A 16,700-nucleotide genomic window follows, 5' to 3' on the forward strand; every position below is an offset into this window, starting at 1 on the left:
TTTCCCATCTTAAGATGGGTCCCCAGTTGGCTTTCATCTCACCAAGCTTTGTTATTTCATCACGACCCGGAAGCAACAACGGAGCATGGTGACCTTTCTTGGGGTATTTTATGATAAGTACAAAACTAATTCTTACAGAGTTTGGATTACTGGGTGAGTTATTAGCATGTATGAAAAAAATAATTCTGTTGTTACAGATGTACTGCAGAATGTCATCTTACACCTTCATTTAGAATGAAGGGGATTTACAGCTGCCATCTGTGCAGGTAACCAGGGCTGGACTGGATACCGGGCGTTTTGGTGTGCTGCCGAGCTAGGGGCTAATTTCACTGCGGTGGGGGCTAATTTAGTTGATGGGGACCTGCGTGTGCTTCGAAATAAATAAAGCAAAACTAATTTTGTTCAGCATATGCAGGTCCCCATCAACGAAATCAGCCCTCAGCTCGGCAGCACACCAAAACGCCCAGTAGCCAGTCCGGCCCTGCCAGTAACAGTGGTGGGGCGCTGGGGACGGGTAAAGGGGGATTTCGAGGGACGATGACAAGGGAAAATTACATAAATCGTTTTCCCTCAGCATCGTTCCTTGAAATCCCCCTTACACCGCCCCACCGCTGTTACCTGCAAGGACCACGGCTGGGGATTTACACATAAATTTGTCTTTTAGAGCATTATCTTTACTACAATTGTGTGGAGTGCAATATTAATAGTATTTAGAGCTATCCGCATTGTCAGTGCTAAAAAATATGTTGAAGTCTTACACAAGAAGTGCACATGGTAATTTGTGTGCAGTAAATCGCATTTTTGGATAGTATGTGTGAATAAACTTTTGCAAAACAAATACGTCTCAGTAATACAGGGCCAATAACCAATTGTTTTTGCCACTGCTTTTTTTCCCTGGAGATGGCCACCAAACATATCACCACCACAACAAAATGTGATACAACAAATATGTACAAACATTCTTGTCACACATTACCGCTTTCAGAAACAACGTTCTTAAAATAGCGATAAAAGATGTCCGCATCAAGTTATGCCTTGTCTTACCACCAAGAAGGCAAAACTGCGCCAGTTAAGATAATGTATGATCCACCCCAAGTGTTTTCTTTTGTTTTCGTATTTGCTTTTGCCATTATAACGGAAGATGTGTTAGATGCTGCACACATGCCAACATTACAGGGTTAAGGAGAAGAGTGCTACATTTTCAAATCCAAAATTGAGTTTATTCGAACTTTGCCTGTTTTTAACTATGTCCATTTCATTGTAAATTAAGGAGGAAATTAAACCTGCTGATTCTTGTTTCTGTTTTTTTTCTAAATATTGACATTCATGTTCTGAAGTGGTCAGCGAATGTGAGGACAGAAAAGAAGCAATCATGTCAAATATTGGGCTGTTGTGGTGGAGGGCCTTGACCATGTGGTAGGTATTTATTTGCATAGCAGTAAATGCTCTTAGATTATTTGCTAAGTGAAAATATGAAGACTCATTGGCGGATTGTGGTGTTAACTGCAGAACCTTGGCAGAAGTGCTTTTGTGCTGGGCATGGGGAAAAAGAAGAACAGTGCAGGCAACTGCTCCCCAAAATTCAGTGCAAGAGTAGATATTTTAGAGTGACACTCATTTATAACTTCAATCACTTCCTTCTCTTCCCGCCGTAGGTATTCTCAAGGCTATGTGTGAAAAGTTAGCCTGGCATATGCTGTCCACTATTCTAGTGGGCACCTTGCACCAACAAACAACCCTTATTGATGGTAGGTTAAAGACAACCTTAATAGAAAGAAATCCTAGTGGTAGCTGTGGAGAGCAGCTTCAGGCTAAGTCTTGCAGGAATGTAAAGCAGCTTGTTTTACCAGTCTATAATCTTGTGAATGACCAAATGAAAGGAAAACCGCACCAGATATATATATATAAAATATATGCATTTATTCTAAACACATCACTCTATTCTCTTCATGAGGCTAGTGGCAAAAGTACATAAGGAAAACCTAATAGCACCCACTAAATTAGCACAATATACGCTGAGCCCTAGGGGCGTACCAAACCATATATCAAGAAAGTGGTATATGAACCACGACTTGCATTGACACAAGGCCTAGAGCCTTTAGAACTGCTGGGGCCACCAGGAACCACGCAAGGTAGTCACACAGGGGACCCACAGGGGACACGTGCAGTGTGTGAACACAGCCGCGAATCACCATTAACTTCTATGGGGAAAGTAGGGGTTGCAATTTTAAAGATAAAGGACACTTAGAAGAGGACTTGGAGCAAACCGCTTTAGAACTAGGAGGCTCTAGGGTCAACAGCCAGGGGAGCACCGGAGTACTCGTGTTACCTCACCCAGGGAAGCCGGGTGCATAGGTGTCTTTTCGTGTCGGGTTTCGTTTTCGATGGCGATCTGCTGCAAAGTACTGCTGGCATCCAAGTGGAAAGTGTCCGGTGTGATCCAAACTTGGATTCGAGATGTGAAGAACCAGAAAGCAGAGGGGACAGAGTCTGGGCTACTTGCCAGTGACCAGGAGGATGATGGGCGGATGCCCACTGATGTCGAGTGTTTTCAGGTGAAGATGGTGAAGAAGGTGAAGCTTGACTCTTCAGCCACGGGGTCTCGGAGATGTCAACAACAACCAGGAGCTGGATCCGAGCTGTCCCACACAGGATGTCAAGTGCTGCGGTGTCGGTGCTCGGATTGGACCCAACAAGCCTTGGTAACAGCACCCCACGCAGAAAGCAGATATAGGCTTTGGTGCAGACCAGCAAGGTCTGAGAGACTCACCACTTGGTAGGGAGTCAGGGCACGTCTAGAGCAATCAGGAAAGCCAAAGGAAAATCAGAGTTACCTTTGAGGGGACCCACCAGTCGATGGACCAGGGGTCGCAAAGGAGCCTCATGCGGAAATGCAAGAAGTGGGCTCACGGAACACTCGTGGAGTGTAGGCCCACAATCTTCAGTGTAGATGGTGCTTGGGAATTGTGTTACAAGTAACCTGAAGCAGAATTCAGGAAAGATTGGGAAGTTAATGCACATAGCGAATGTGCATGGTGTCCAGGATTCCGATTCCACACCACTCGTGAGGGCTGCGGTTCTCAGCATTGCTGCGGACTTGGGTAAGCCTTAGAGTGGTCTGGAAATCCACTTCCTGGGCTGCAGGTACTTCGGAGTCCGACAGGAGCTTCAAAGATGCAGACCAACAAATGCTTTTTTGGTGCCTGTTTGAACAGGGGAGTCACTCCTTGACCCCAAGGGAGACTCTTCCGTCAACTAATCGTTAGTAGAGCATCGAAGTTCCAGGATTGCATTTCAGAGTTTCATCCAGGTGTAATCTAAAGTCGTGTTGCCAGGGGTCCCTTACTTATACTAAGAAAAGGGGTTGGACATACTCTGGGTAACCACCTATGGGAGGATCTGAAAGAGGGATGGTGACACCCATTTCCTTTGTCCAGTTTCACACCAGAGCAGGGGCTGGTAGCCCCTGCAACCGGTTTGAACTGGGCGATGCACAGGGACTCTAAATGTGCCCTCAGTGCAGACTTTCAAAGCACTCCTGGAGTGCACCCACCCAGCCTAATACACTAAAGCCTGTCTAGGAGGTGGTTACACCTCCCTGTGACAGGAAACCTATTGTCCAGTCCTCCCCTGCAGGAGTTTCTTCCAGCAGCAGGAGGCCAGACTTGTGTCTGTGGCTGCAACATCCATTTTGTGAAGCCAGGGCTCTTTTAAACTATTATCCTTTAGACCAGTGTGTACATGTTTCTCCCTCTAGAAGGCTGGAATTTTAACCCCACCATCGGGACTGGAGGGGGGTAGGGTTCCAAAGTGTTTGACACAAAACACGACATGTTTCCATGCAGCCATTCCAAAGTTAGAATTTCCTGCAAGGTTATAATGCACTTAAGAAGAGTATATGATCTTGCTGCATCACAGAACAGCCTCAGAAAATAGATTCCGAAAGCTAGAGAGGGGTCCTACCCTACATGGGCACCCTCTCACACAAAACCAAGCACTCTGCCTTCAGGATTTAGAAGGCCTGCCATAGGATTGACTGATAGGTTTATATGTGTCAGTGATTAAAGGTAGATATAGGTAACCTATATCTTAGTAAGGGGTGCATGCACCACCTTACCCAGGCTGCAGTAGCAGTCCTGTGGTGCCATTTTGCAAGGCTTCCCAGGGGTGGTATAATACATGCTTCAGCCCCTGGTAGGCCTTTGGGGGTACCTATGCCCTTAGCACCTGGTGTACCATATACTCTGGACTCACAAGGGTACCCCAGTAACCAAACTGGAGTGTAACTATAGTACATGCAATCAATTTAGAGAGGAAGCAGCTAGGCTGGGGTCTTGATTAGCAGGGCCCCAGCCAGACTAAAGTAAAAAAAACAGTGAAACACCAGCAAAAAGTCGGGTAACCATATGTAAGCTGATCCTACTCTCCTACCCTATGCAGTTTTAGAATTATTTCTAAAAAGAAAAAATATATATATAGATAATCCTAACTAAACAATAGTAGGCAAAGTGTTGGACTTTGAAGGAGTCCATCCCTCGCCAGTCATCATAGATTATTTTCCAAGTGGTAGAGCATGATGCATGTCCATACACCACTAGACATGGAATTATTGGTTTCCCACATTTAGCACCGTGGTCAGGTTAAAGCATTAGTGAACTTGGGCACCGTTTAGAAAATGTAGAGCTTTCCAAAGTATTCTCTGGGCACTCATAACTTTAATTCCTGCATGTGTAGGGTCCACCAGTGCCTGGTGTAGATCGTCATCATAGAATATTTTTCTAACCACTGTCCTGGGTAAAACAGCTTCTCAATGGGTCAATGGTGTGACCTCGGTCAGTGTTTATGATACTTGTGTTTCAGATTGTTTGACAATTATCCATAGATTAGTTAGCAACACCAGACACATTCTTAATATGCCACCAATATTTTGCAAGCAAATTTAGTATAAGAGTAACCATATCTAAGGTACATGGAACACTAAAAGATGCACACTTCTCTCTACTGTATTCCTAAGCTCATTTCTCTACTAAGATTAACATGGTGTTGGCATAGGTTCACAACTTTAAAGAGGGTGGCAGAATTGATTGCCAAAGCTTTTCAATACACCCAAAAGTTACAATTTATTCATTTTTCAGAAAATTGTCATACCCATTCTGAATCGCATCTCATGGGAAGACACATGGGAAGACATGAGAAGACACATGGGCAAATTTGTTACAACAGACCCTCAAAATATTGCGTATCTCAGGATTCTCCATGATTTTCCCTGTAAATGTAGTGACCTTACGTTGGTCTTCTAAACTGATGGGGTAAGCCTTCATTAACTTCCTCTGATCATGATCCTATCCACAGCAGCTTATTCTGGTTTGTGTCTTGCTTTTTGGGTGCTGAATTGCAGTAGAGAGAGTTGACTCGTAGTCTTCTCTGTAAATTAATTTGGGAGACTTGTGCCAGGCATAAGTTCACAACTACAAGGGTTGGTAAGCTGAATTGCAATCTTCGAGAGCAATCACACTTTCTTTCTGCAGCACCTTTTCTGGTTTTCTTCCTCAAACTGCTCTGCCCTTTCCTGGGTCTAGCATTTGGTTGGGAAGTTTAAATGAGACATGCATAATTGTGGTGAGTTTTTCTTTGTCTTTTGGACTTGAAGCGATAGAAGTCTAGCTTGTGTCTGCTCCGCTTTCCATCCTCGTGAGCTTCTCTGACTGTGGCACTACTGACTAAAACTTCATGGAGCATCCAAATACAAAGTGATGAAAGAATTACTTGAATTACTATCAGCCACTGGTGATCGCTTGGGTATAGCCCTGGCCAGGTCCTCTCTGAACTAAACACAAGCACCCCAGGATCAGTTACACCCTAATTATGGGCCCATCAGGCTGGTACAGCTTGATTCTAGTGGCCCAGTGAGCACGGAACCCAAGTCTCAGTGTGCCCGTCACACTTAGGGAATCAAAAAACAAAGTGATGAATAGAATGCTTGACCCAATCCATCATACGGCTGGGTTCAAACTGAGGAGGCATGGTGGGTAAAAGAAATGGATTGGGATGTTGCCCCAAGTGATCGCCTGTGGCTGAGATTGTTCCATGTATAACATCCATCACTTTGTTTTTTGATGCCCTAAAGCTTCTTGGAGCCCTAGTAGTCGGATATCTTCATTTTTGGGTGACCACCCCTTCTAACCCTACCTCATGATATGTATTGATTTGAACTTTGAGAAGCTGTCCACTTTCTTTGCAAGTATCAGGTGCTCTGATGATCATTTCCATTTCTTCCATTGCGTTTTTATTGTGTTTTGGGTGTTCATGAACATTAGGAGCACACACATTACACATTAGTAACTTGTAACTTAGGATCCATTTTGGCAGGTGATTGTGCAAATTCCTGATTTCCAAGTGTACCCATTTTCATCATCTAGTGATCACAAACACATGTTTGCAAACACATTTTTTTTTAAAACTCGAAATATTTTATTATTTTCTGAGAGACAGTACGAAACAGAGAGCATGTAATATATACATACATGAAGCCTACTTGAACATGGTAATGTAAGTGAAGATATACATTGCGTCCACCCACAACCTTGTACAAAGGGAAATATAGATAAACAGAGTCAAATTTAAACTTATCTGCATTCAGAAGGTGATGCATCGCAACGGCGAGGGCAACATTGAGTTTTGCTAAATAGAGCATACAAAAACAGTAATACATAGCACTAACAGACACTGATGTGGAAGAGGGTTATAGTAGGCATACCCAATTTAAATTATGATTAGGAAAAGATGAGAGGGAGAGAGATAGATAGACGGAGTATAGGGAGGGGAACAACCAGGTGGGTGAGAGACGGTAATAAAAGGGTGAGAAATACAGCTAAGATTGAGGGCGGAAAAGAGTAGACCAAGAGGGTGTCTGTTGATGGTCACAAAGCTATCCAGTGTGAGCCAAATGGATTGAGCCACAACAGAGTTCCCCATAGAGGCAGGTAAACTCTTATGTGTGCTTTTAAGATATGTGACCCATGCCCATCATGTGTGAAATTACAATTTATTTAACGTCTTCTAGTCCAAGAGAATGATTTTAATGGCCACTGTTCATAGAAGACTTAGTAGAGCTAAGTCTCTGTCGGGTAAGTCAAATGAAAGAGTGGAAGCATGGGGTCCTAACAGTGTAAGGCGTAGTGATAGCACAAAGTCCACATTGAAGATAGCCTTAAGTCACTTACTGATATCGACCCAGCGAGAAGAAAGCCATTTGCATGAAATAAACTTATGCACAAAATCCACAGGGGCTTCATCACAGGACCAGCAGGAGTCAGAGTCAATCTGTTCCAGGTTGAATAATCTGGTTGGAGTCTAGTTTAAGAAATGTGCTACAAAAAATCTTGTCTGGGACAATATTGGGATCAATTTAGAAAATTGTAGAAATCTATGTTGGTAAGGGAGACTTTCTCCTGTATCAAAGCAAAACAAAGGGGGCTACAGTTAGCAAAAAGATCAGACACCAGGTTGATGCCTTTTACTGCCCAGAGGGGACAGATAGTAGTAGTATTTGCCGTAGCAGTTTTTGTATTATTTCACAATGATCAGGCCATAGATTTGAAGAGATTAGAGGCTAGGTGCCTATCTAACAGACACAGAGCACTGATCGAGCTGTGGAGAATTCGACTTGAGTGGGGCAAAGTTATTTTAGACATTGTGAGAATCACCGCTATTTAGTATTGTGAAATGAGATGTAGCTCGATAATTTGCCATGGAACTAATGCAAAGGGTTAAGGGTCTAGCCAATGGGTGCTGTGTGCAGCAAGAAATGCAGTCTGATAATTATACTATTTAGAAAAACCACACCCCCTTTTATACATGATAGTCTTAGTTATTTAAGGCCTAATCTGGATTTCATTTTCAACCAAAGAAATTCAGAGACCAATTTATCAACTGCGGTAAAGAAGGAATGAGAGAGACGTGCTGGTAGAATATTAGATACAAAGTTCACTATTGGTGTAATCATCATTTTCAAGGTCTCCACTCTCCCCTAACAAGAAATGTATTTGGGGGACTGTTAGACCTGTCTGGCTTTTTGCGTAGTCCTTCCAATTCATTATTTATTTTGTCCCCTTTTTGCCCCTCATACCTTTATTAATTTTTGTGTCCACTAGCTTTTTCTAGGTGTTGGTCAAGGGGATAGGTGTTCTTTTCCCCCCCCTCATAGTTTTTCACTTCAGGCCTAGAGGCCTTTTCTGACAGGAATATAGTTGGAGTCACAAAATGGTGGCTACCAACTGTCCTAACTGCCAAACCTAGAACCTGTCCCATAGCGTAGAATAGGGCATTCCAGAACCTTCTGGTCCCTTCTGGACCTCTAAGGATCAGCCTATAAAAGGCGGAATGCTGGGCAGCCATTTTGTCTTGCAGTTTAGGCTGGCTGGAGGACAGGCTGTAGCGGAAGGTGGGGGTAGGATAGTCAAAGGGTTGACCTCCCAGTCTGGGGACGCTCCTTATTGATTCACCACCCGACCTCCCTTTGGTTACTTGTCCTGACCCCGCTGGGTGAGAAGTTTTGGAGACCCTGGGTACCAATTCTCTCCTGGTCCCAGTATCAGGCGTGGGTGAGGAAGCTCGTATGAAGTAAGGCTCAATCCCCCGGGACAGAGAGAGAAGAGGAAAGGACCATCTAGCCTTTCCAATCGACCCCCTCCTACCCCCCCCTCATCTAGTATTGTGGGTCTGAACTGCCTTAAGAGCTCAAGAGTGCTAATCCTGCTCTGGGACATCATAAAGGATTGTGCCACTGAGTAAATCAACACCCGACTTCCTCCTTACCCTTGGTTTTATCAGGGTCCTGTGGGAGCTGAGGGAGATTGCCGCGCTCCAGCCGGGTGCCCCCTGCCTGCGCCTCCAGCTGTATCCTGGGTTGTGGCAGGGAGACTCAGTGAGGCCGACGAGCGGTAGTGTCTTTGGGCCGCTTCTGCATGAGGGAGAGGGAGAAGCGTCTTCCCTTGGTGTTCGCGCAGTGAGGGCGGATCGGGAGGAAGTGCCCGGAGGCTCGAGTGAGAGGCGGTGCCAGCGTGGGTGAACCGCGCATGTCAGAAGGAGTAGTGTTTCTCTTCCGACCGACGCTGTGGAGAAGTGAGGAGAAGCGCCGGGAGCCCAACAGCGGCTTGTAAGCTTTGTTCGGTTTTCTCTCCTCTGCTCGAGCGCCACACGGAGGAGCTGGTGCGAGCGGGGAGGGGAGAGCTGAGGAGCCCGGTAGCGGCCTGGGGGGTATTGCTGAATCTACCTTTCCTTTCCGCTCGAGCGCCACACGGAGGAGCTGGCCCGAGCGGGGAGGGGGAGCTGAGGAGCCCCTAGAGGCTAGAGAGTCTTTTCAGCATTCGGCTCCTTGGCCTTGCCGGCTTTTTGCCCCCTTCTTCTGGCGCAGTAAGACTCCAAGCATCAACTCCACCACAAGTAAGGAGATGATCAAGAGGGGGAAGTGACTTCCATAAAGAGAGTAAAACAAGTGCAAGGGATTGAGACATAACAAGTAGTCAAACAGAGAATCTGTCCCAAGGTGTGCAGTACCCTTGAGGAATCCCTAAAGGGGCTTCATTGAATGCTTGCTTAATTGAGAATAGCCAGTTCTTCTGTGGTCAGTAGTGAAGGGGAGGGAAATGTGTAACCTTTTCTAGAGGAGTACAGGCTCCTCTACATGGGAACTATTGTTCTATGATGCGAAAGTGATAAGTTAGTCAAGACGGAATGTCCCCACGAAGAGTGGACAATGCCAAGATGTCCTACTTCAATGTGTATTTACTAGGAAGAACTTACTGTTTGACGAACAGCACGCCACCAATTGGGCGGGAAAGGCAAAGGTACAGGGTTTGACGTTATATTTCTCAAAATCACATTGAAGCTACAAGGTGTTTTCACTAGTATTAGTGTTCAAAGGAGACCAAAAATGCACACATCAATCATGAAATGCAATGAGTAAAAAAGATAGATGATTCCCACACAATACGTTTTATAAAATTCTGTTACAATTTATTCTGGTACATAAACAATTTTACATTTATCACAATGATTAAAAACATGTCATACAATTTAAAAAAAAAATTTGTTGCATTAAAAACACAAAGAATCAAAAGAGTCGACGCGGCGTTTCGGTATTCTGGTGGTAGACCTTCTTCAGGACTGATTCTAAACAAATTTGAAAACATAAAATTACCATTCTTTTTTAGTAACAGAATCATCAAACATCTCCCTGTGTCTCGAAATCGACTCTATATCCCTCGTGAATGGACACCTTATATCACATGGACAGTATTGTTTTTTATATTGACAAACAAAGTGCTACCCAACATTATGTTGATCTTATCTCTGGAACCTATCCACAATTACAATAACGTCTTCGTCAAATACATCTCCACATGGCTACACTGTTTACAAAACTAATGTTATTTGCCTATATAAAAAACAATACTGTCCATGTGATATAAGGTGTCCATTCACGAGGGATATAGAGTCGATTTCGAGACTCTTTTGATTCTTTGTGTTTTTAATGCAACACATTTTTTTTTAAAATTGTATGACATGTTTTTAATCATTGTGATAAATGTAAAATTGTTTATGTACCAGAATAAATTGTAACAGAATTTTATAAAACGTATTGTGTGGGAATCATCTATCTTTTTTACTCATTGCATTTCATGATTGATGTGTGCATTTTTGGTCTCCTTTGAACACTAATACTAGTGAAAACACCTTGTAGCTTCAATGTGATTTTGAGAAATATAACGTCAAACCCTGTACCTTTGCCTTTCCCGCCCAATTGGTGGCGTGCTGTTCGTCAAACAGTAAGTTCTTCCTAGTAAATACACATTGAAGTAGGACATCTTGGCATTGTCCACTCTTCGTGGGGACATTCCGTCTTGACTAACTTACTTTCCCGCCAGTCCCCTATTAGTCTGTGTGGGGTCCTCCTTCTTTTTAAAGCGAAAGTGATAAGTCCATTAAAGTGGGAATTGTACTAATAGCTCTGATATGGGTATTAAATGTCTGGCCAAATGTGATGTACTGTTAATGCTGGATGATGATATGATTTAGCAATTTAAAAGTATTATTATTATTTTCAGGACAAACTGTAATGTACTAAATTGTGATTCCTGACAACAAGAGAGCAAATAATATTTTTATAAACCAGCTCATATTTTTCCATATTTGGGTGTAGTGTCCTTTTTGTGTGTTATTGCGTTAATTTACTGCTGGGAAGTTTGCAACCTTCACACATGTGCCTCTAGTGAATGTGACTTACCCTAGGCCAGGCTACCCTAGGTGACCTGACATCCCAGGTTTCCAACAAGTTGGTGTCTAGCGGTGGGATCCTGACTGTGGTTGCAACTACTCTGTAGTAATTGAGCGTAATTCACTAGACTACACCAGGAGTTTTCTCCTAGCGGCCCTCCGAATTTGTGCTTTTGTTTTTCCAAATTTGTTCCTGGTGGTGGGGCGGAGGTAGCTTCAGGTTGCCCTTGCAACTCAAATTTCCTTGTGTGTATAACTTGGTATTGCCTATTGTAAAATGGAATTTGCACTAGAAAACCTAGATACCTATTCTGTGGCTCAGCTGAAAGATTTCTGCCAGAAAATGGGGGTATTTTTTAAGCATGGTGCTAAGAAGGGGGAACTCCAGACCAGTCTAAGGGCTTGGGTGGAGGCACACAAAGAAGGAAAGGAGAAGGATGAAGGGGCGGACCGGGACCCGGTTGTGGAGATAGATGGATTATTCCACTCTGAGGGGGAAAACCTACTCCCAGGACCAGGGTCCTACTCCAGGAAAGGCAGTAGTGTTTCCGGGGGAGGCTTAACCGAAGCAGAGCTCGCTGACAGGAGGGAAAAGAGGCAATTAAAATGGGAGTTGGCTAAGCTGGAGCAGGAGAAGGAAGAGAAGAGGATGGTTCATGAGTTCAGGTTGAAAGAGTTGGAACTCCAGGCCCTGCAAAGGGGGCCCTATCCTGTAATAAATGGTGGCAGCGAATCCAAAGAAACAGCTAGGGAGTCCAGACCCTATTTGCCAAAAGACCTTATTGCTAGCTTTAGTCAGGGAGATGACATAGCCAAGTGGTTGGCTGCCTATGAGGTCTCCTTAAGAGCCCATGGGGTGCAGGAGAAGCACTGGGGGGTGGTTTGTATAAGTACATGCCTCCTACTGGTGGGGACTCCTTGCTGGCCCTGGAACCAGAGGAGCAAACCAACTACCCCATCATGAAACTAGCATTGGTAAAGAAGTTTGGGCTTACCCCAGAAAGGTATCGTCAGAAGTTCAGGGGGAGCCACAAGTTAAGCACTCAGAACTGGGTGGACTTCCTTGATTATGCAAGAAAGGCATTAGAGGGCTGGGTCAAGGGCAGCGAGGTGAAGGATTATGAGGGGTTGTATGATCTATTTTTGAAAGAGCACCTCCTTGAGAAATGTTTTCCCGAGCTGCGCCAACACCTGGTGGACAGCAAGCTGACCAATCCCCGGAAGCTTGCAGAGGAGGCGGACATCTGGGCAAGTACCCGGGTGTCCTCAAAGGGGACTGGAGGGGATTCCCAAAAGGCCGGACAGGGCGCCCCCCAGAAGAAGGAGGGGGGAGATAAAAAGAGGGAGTTCTCTAAAGGTCCCCAAAACAATTTCCAAGGAAAGGGAACAGGTTTCACCCCTAAGGTAAACCCGCCCAGAAACCCTAATCCTGGCCAAAGCCAGCAGCCAAGGGTTCTCCACTGTTTTGAGTGTGGTGGTGTTGGACATTATAAGGGAGATGTCAGATGCCCAAAGAGACCACCCCCTCCCACCGGAGGAAAACCACCGGGAGTAGCTAGTGTAGCGCTCGGGGAGGAGTTGCCCTTAGATAAGGGGGGTGAGTGGGCGGGTGTCACCTTAGTGTCCCTGGGAGAACGGGAGATGGTTCCTAAGATCCAGGTGCCCCCAAATACTGCAAAGTATGGGCAATGGGTCACCATCAATGGCCAGAGAGGGGAGGCTCTGAGAGATACAGGAGCCAGTATGACTATGGTGAGAAGTCAACTGGTGTCTCCAGAGCAGGTGGTTCCCCATGTACTCCACCCCGCCGCGATGGCTGACGGCAGAATGGGCCACTATCCAGTGGCTGAGGTTCCCTTTGAGTGGGAAGGGGTTGCAGGTTCACTTCGAGTTGCCGTAAGCCCTGCCGTGCCAGTTGATTGTCTGCTGGGGAATGACATGGAGCACAACACTTGGAGAGAGGTGGAATACCGGACGCACTCTGCGATGCTGGGTACACCTGACTGGGCCTGTGTGAGCACAAGGTCTGCGACTGCCCGGAGAGGGAGTTCGCCCAGGTTGGAGCCTGGAACAATGGCCCAACCCGCAGCCAAAAAGGGACAGACCCGGAGACAGGAAGAGCCTGCTTCGGCTTCCACGCCCCATGTGACAGATCGGCCACCTGCGGTGGTGGACCAGGAGTCCGTGGAGGGGGAAGTAGACTCTCTGGAGGATTTACCCATCCCTGCTGAGTGGCATGTGGAGGGAGGACCTACCAGAGAGGAATTCTGTAAGGGGCAGAAGGAGTGCCCTACCCTTGAGGGACTGAGGCGTCAGGCTGAAGCCCAGGCAGCAGGTGATGTTACGGGACACTACCATATTTACTGGGAGGATGGACTCCTCTACAGTGAACCCAAGGTACCCTTACCTGATTTGTCAAGGGCCTTGGTAGTCCCGCAAAAATACCGAGCCTTTCTGTTGGAATTGGCTCATGCTATACCCTTGGCAGGACACTTAGGTCAGGACAAGACCTTTGCTCGGCTTGTCCTCCACTTTTACTGGCCTCAGATGAAGGTGGCGTCCAACACTTACTGTCGGACATGTGTATCCTGCCAGGCCAGTGGGAAAACAGGGTTGAAGCTGAAGGCTCCCCTGGAACCACTTCCAGTCGTTAGCACCCCCTTTGAGAGGGTGGGCATCGACATTGTAGGGCCGTTAGATCCACCAACAACAGCTGGTCACAGGTTCATCCTGGTTCTGGTGGATCATGCCACACGGTACCCAGAGGCAATTCCTCTGAGGACAGTCACTGCACCTGTGGTGGCTAGAGCCCTAATGGGGATCTTTACCCAAGTGGGATTCCCCAAGGAAGTTGTGTCTGACAGGGGGACCAACTTCATGTCAGCTTACATGCGGGCGATGTGGAAGGAGTGTGGAGTGACCTACCGGTTCACCACTCCTTATCACCCCCAGTCAAATGGACTGGTTGAGAGGTTTAACAAAACCTTGAAGGGCATGATCAGAAGTCTGCCCGAGAGCCTGCGGAGGAAATGGGACGTCCTCCTACCCTGTTTGCTATTCTCTTACAGGGAAGTGCCACAGAAGGGAGTGGGCTTCAGCCCCTTTGAACTTCTGTATGGGCACCCTGTACGCGGTCCTCTCAGCCTGGTGAAGGATGGTTGGGAGAAGTCTTCCCGGAAACCCCCTCAGGATGTGGTGAGCTACATGCTGGCCTTTCGGAGCCAAATGGCAAAGTTGTGGAAGCAAGCTTCTGACAACTTGGAGGCCAGCCAGGCAGTAATGAAGGAATGGTACGACCACAATGCTCACCCGGTGGAGTTGGAGCCTGGCCAGAAAGTGTGGGTGATGGAGCCTGGAGAGCTTAGTGCCCTCCAGGATCGCTGGACAGGCCCATTTGAAGTGTTGGAGAAGAAGGGTAGGGCCACATACCTGGTGGACCTTAAGACCCCTCGACAGCCCCTACGGGTGCTGCATGCCAACGACTCAAACCCCACCATGAGAGGCCCGAGGTCATGTTGATGATGGTGACTGATGGGGAGGAGGAAGCGGAAAGCGAACCTCTCCCAGACTTGTTCTCGTCTCAAGAGAAGGATGGGTCAGTGGAGGGAGTGATTCTCTCTCCCACTCTAACTCCTGAGCAGCGGGAGGACTGCCGCCAGATACTGGAGCAGTACTCTACGTTGTTCTCCCTTGCCCCGGGAAGGACTCACCTGTGTACCCATGATGTGGACACAGGGGACAGCCCACCAGTGAAGTTGAAGACCTACCGGCTGTCCGACAAGGTGAAGGCTAGCATCCATGGAGAGGTTGCCAAGATGCTAGAGCTGGGAGTCATAGAACCTTCCAACAGCCCTTGGTCCAGTCCAGTGGTGCTAGTGCCAAAAGCCGCTCCACCAGGCACCACACCAGAACTGAGGTTCTGTGTGGATTACTGGGGACTGAACTCAGTTACAAAGACTGATGCTCATCCGATCCCTAGGGCGGATGAATTAATTGACCGGCTAGGAGCTGCCCAATATCTAAGTACCTTTGACCTCACTTCAGGGTACTGGCAGATCTCCTTGACAGATGGAGCAAAGGAAAGGTCAGCCTTCTCCACGCCTGAGGGACACTTCCAATTTTGCGTGATGCCCTTTGGGCTCAAAAATGCCCCTGCCACATTTCAGCGGCTGGTGAACCAGGTCCTCTCTGGAATGGAGAGTTTCTCTGCTGCTCACCTGGATGACATTGCTGTCTTCAGTAGCAGTTGGGAGGACCATTTGCAACATTTGCAAGCAGTTCTCCAGGCCCTGAAACAAGCTGGATTGACCATCAAGGCCAGCAAATGTCAGATTGGGCAGGGGTCGGTTGTGTACCTTGGACACTTGGTGGGTAGGGGGTCAGTGCAGCCCCTGCAGGCAAAGATTGAGGCAATCATGGCCTGGGAACCCCCCAAGACACAGACTGAGGTCCGAGCTTTCCTGGGCCTCACAGGCTACTACCGTCGCTTTGTGAAGGGATATGGCACTATTGTAGCGCCCCTCACAGAGCTCACCTCAACGAAACAACCTCGACGGGTAGTTTGGACGAAAGCTTGTCAGCAAGCTTTTGAGAATCTGAAGCAGGCAATGTGTGCAGCACCGGTCCTGAGGGCCCCAGACTTCTCCAAGGAGTTCATTGTCCAGACAGATGCATCAGAACATGGCATTGGGGCAGTGTTATCGCAACTAAATGAAGAGGGCCTGGATCAGCCTGTGGTCTTCTTATCCAGGAGACTGCTTCCCCGGGAACAGAAGTGGAGTGCAATTGAGAGGGAAGCTTTTGAGGTGGTGTGGGCTCTGAAGAAGCTGCGGCCATACCTGTTTGGCTCGCACTACCTGGTTCAGACTGACCATCGCCCCCTTCGTTGGCTAATGCAGATGAAGGGGGAGAATCCCAAGCTGTTGAGGTGGTCCATCTCCCTACAGGGAATGGACTTCCGGGTGGAACATCGGCCTGGAGTGGACCACGCCAATGCAGACGGTCTCTCCAGGTATTTCCGCCTCAGTGATGAGGACTCCCAAGGGGTTGAGTAGTTCTCCCCACTTTCAGCTGGGGGGGGACGCGTGTTAGACCTGTCTGGCTTTTTGCGTAGTCCTTCCAATTCATTATTTATTTTGTCCCCTTTTTGCCCCTCATACCTTTATTAATTTTTGTGTCCACTAGCTTTTTCTAGGTGTTGGTCAAGGGGATAGGTGTTCTTTCCCCCCCCCCCCTCATAGTTTTTCACCTCAGGCCTAGAGGCCTTTTCTGACAGGAATATAGTTGGAGTCACAAAATGGTGGCTACCAGCTATCCTAACTGCCAAATCTAGAACCTGTCCCATAGCGTAGAATAGGGCATTCCAGAACCTTCTGGTCCCTTCTGGACCTCTGAGGGTCAGCCTATAAAAGGCGGAATGCTGG

The sequence above is a fragment of the Lissotriton helveticus genome, chromosome 6, assembly GCF_964261635.1.
Source record: "Lissotriton helveticus chromosome 6, aLisHel1.1, whole genome shotgun sequence".
Lineage (NCBI taxonomy): Eukaryota > Metazoa > Chordata > Amphibia > Caudata > Salamandridae > Lissotriton > Lissotriton helveticus.